Source organism: Callospermophilus lateralis, chromosome 9 (genome assembly GCF_048772815.1).
Source record: "Callospermophilus lateralis isolate mCalLat2 chromosome 9, mCalLat2.hap1, whole genome shotgun sequence".
Lineage (NCBI taxonomy): Eukaryota > Metazoa > Chordata > Mammalia > Rodentia > Sciuridae > Callospermophilus > Callospermophilus lateralis.
The window spans coordinates 79,579,534-79,582,774 of record NC_135313.1 but is presented as its reverse complement, the minus strand read 5'-3'; the positions used below and the strand labels follow the sequence as shown (position 1 = coordinate 79,582,774).

Sequence of the window (3,241 nt, the reverse complement as noted above, 5' to 3'; positions counted from 1 at the left end):
TCAGCAATATTTTAATCTCTGAGTATAAGAATTTACAGGGTATACAGAATTCTAAAGATCTCCCCCAAGATTCCCATCTCCATCTAAGTCAAATGAGAATCTAGGTACAGCTGTGAGAGGACTTTGCAGATGTAATTAAGGTGGCTAGCCAGCTGAATTGAAAATAGAAAGATTATTCTGGATTATCCAGGTGGGCCTAATGTGATCATCTGAGCCCTTTAAGGCAACAGCAGAAGGCAGAAGAGTCAGCCAGAAGGATGAGGCAGAAGAGGAAGTCAGGAATATTTCATTACTAAAGGGGGAAGTGCACATGAAAAGTCTGAGAAGAAATGCAACAGCCTCTAGGAGAAAAGAGTGGCAGCCAGTAGAGCAGCAGGGACATCAGTCCTACAACCACAAGGGACTGCACCTGAACGAGCTCAGAGGCAGATGCATCCAGAGACTCCAGAGGGGAACACAGCCCAGACAACACCTCGGTTTCAGCCTGTGAGAATCTGAGCAGAAGGAAGATCAAGCAGAACGCACATACCTGGACTTCTGACCTGCAGAACTGTGAGTTCGTAAATGGTTGCTGTTAGCTCAATTCACAATAACTACACTGTGGGAAGCAACCTAGAAGCCCTTCAATAGACGAATGGACAGAGAAACTGTGGTACATATACACAATGGAAATTACTCAGCAATAAAATTATGGCATTTGCAGGAAAATGGATAGAGTTAGAGAATATCATGCTAAGTGAAGTTAGCCAACACCAAAAAAACATAGGCCAAATGTTCTCTCTGATAAGTGGATGTCAATCTTTAATGTGTAGCAGAGGGGTGGGGCATGGAAAAAATGGAGGAACTTTGATTGGGCAAAGGGAAGGGAAGGGTAGAAGGGAGCATGGAGGCAGGAAAGATGGTGGAATGAGAATGGACACCATTACCCTAGATACACTTATGACTGTACATATGGTGCAACGCTACATCGTGTACAACCAGAGAAATGAACAGTTGTGCTGCAATTGTGTACAATGAATCAAAATGCATTCTGCTTTCATGTATACCTAATTAAAATTAATTAATTAATTTTAAAATGGCTGATGTTTAAGATGCTGAATTTGTGGCAATTTGTTATAGCAGCCATAGAACACTGATACACCCTCCCAAGAAACTGTTTCTATCTGTAAATAGCACTTATGGTGAGGAAATGTTTCCTAATTTTTTGCACTAGGATCTGTTACTCTATGCCTTGCACCATCAGATCAGATTTTATTTCTTTCAACCACATAGACAGCCATGCTATATATAGCAGCTCATTGAGCCTTCCTTTCTGTGGAACAAACAGTCCCTGTGCATTCTTCATCCTCGTTACTTTTCTCTAAATATACCATGTTTCATTGAGATCTCTGGATTTACATTCTAGGTAATTGGGAATTTACTGACAACAAAGTAAGGTTTTAAGAAGTCTTTCTGAAGTTCTTACTGAGACCCGTCACCCTGATTTTACGTGAGACGCACCACTCAGACTCATCATGCGTGAGTGTATCTCAGTCCATGTGGGGCAAGCAGGTGTCCAGATGGGCAATGCCTGCTGGGAGCTCTACTGCCTGGAACATGGGATTCAGACTGATGGCCAAATGCCCAGTGACAAGACTATTGGTGGAGGGGACGACTCCTTCACCACCTTCTTCTGTGAAACTGGTGCTGGAAAACATGTGCCCAGGGCCATCTTTGTGGACCTGGAGCCCACTGTAATTGATGAGATCCGAAATGGCCCATACCGAAAGCTCTTCTACCCAGAGCAGCTCATCCCTGGGAAAGAGGATGCTGCTAACAACTATGCCCGTGGTCATTACACCATTGGCAAGGAAATCATTGACCCTGTACTCAACCAGATTCTCAAGCTGTCTGACCAGTGCACAGGGACTTCAAGGCTTCCTGGTATTCCACAGGTTTGGAGGGGGCACTGGCTCTGGCTTCACCTCCCTCCTGATGGAGCAGCTCTCTGTGGACTATGGCAAGAAATTCAAGCTGGAGTTCTTCATCTACCCAGCCCCTCAGGTGTCCACAGCCATGGTGGAGCCCTACAACTCCATCCTGATCACCCACACCACCCTGGAGCACTCAGACTGTGCCTTCATAGTGGACAACGAGGCCATCTATGACATCTGCCGCCGCAACCTGGACATGGAGCGCCCAACCTACACCAACCTCAACCGCCTCATCAGCCAAATTGTGTTCTCCATCACCACTTCCCTGCGTTTCGATGGGGCCCTCAACGTGGACCTGACGGAGTTCCAGACCAACCTGGTGCCCTGCCTGTACATCCACTTCCCCCTGGCCACCTATACACTAGTCATCTCTGCAGAGAGGGCCTACCACGAGCAGCTGTCGGTGGCAGAAATTACCAATGCCTGCTTTGAGCCTACCAACCAGATGGTGAAGTGTGACCCCCGGCATGGCAAGTACATGGCCTGCTGCCTGCTGTACCGTGGAGACGTGGTGCCCAAAGATGTCAATGCCGCCATTGCTGCCATCAAGACCAAGCGCAGCATCCTGTTTGTGGATTGGTGCCCCACAGGCTTCAAGGTTGGCATCAACTATCAGCTTCCCACTGTAGTGCCTGGGGGTGACCTGGCCAAGGTGCATGCTGAGCAACACGACGGCCATAGCCAAGGCCTGGGCCCACCTGGACCACAAGTTTTACCTGATGTATCCCAAGAGGGCGTTTGTGCACTGGTATGTGGGTGAAGGCATGGAAGAGGGTGAGTGCTCTGAGGCTCGAGAGGATATGGCTGCCTTGGAGAAAGATTACGAGGAGGTGGGCATCAACTCCTATGAAGTGGAGGATGAAGGAGAAGAATAGAACAGCTGCCTGGAGCCTCCTTACTGTGTTTATTGCAAAATCCTTTCAAAATAAAGTTTCCTTGCACGGTTTCTTGTCCCCTCTGTGAACACTTGAGCTTCTGCCACCTTCCCTTTCGTGCTGCTACTGCTGCCACTGCTGCCCTCACTATTTGCCGCTCATGACACTTTTCCCTTCCATGGCTGAAGGTGAGACTTGCCAAGGGGCCCTTGCCAGGCCCAGGAATCATGACCCCAGGAACGTTGATATTAGGTCCTGGGGGGATCCAAAATAGGGAGGAAATGAGGACCAAATCCCCCTGGACCTGTCTATCCAGTCACAAACTATTGAAGGATACGAGTCTTCACTTCCTTTCCAAGTAGGAGTTTAAATCCAGTAATTTCTGTGTTGGAG

The 3,241-nt window shown here is 47.8% G+C and overlaps 1 pseudogene; it reads left to right on the top strand.

The window, feature by feature from the left end:
- Nucleotides 1-1,512: 1,512 nt before the first annotated feature.
- Nucleotides 1,513-2,848, top strand: LOC143407157 (tubulin alpha-4A chain pseudogene; annotated as a pseudogene).
- Nucleotides 2,849-3,241: the final 393 nt, after the last annotated feature.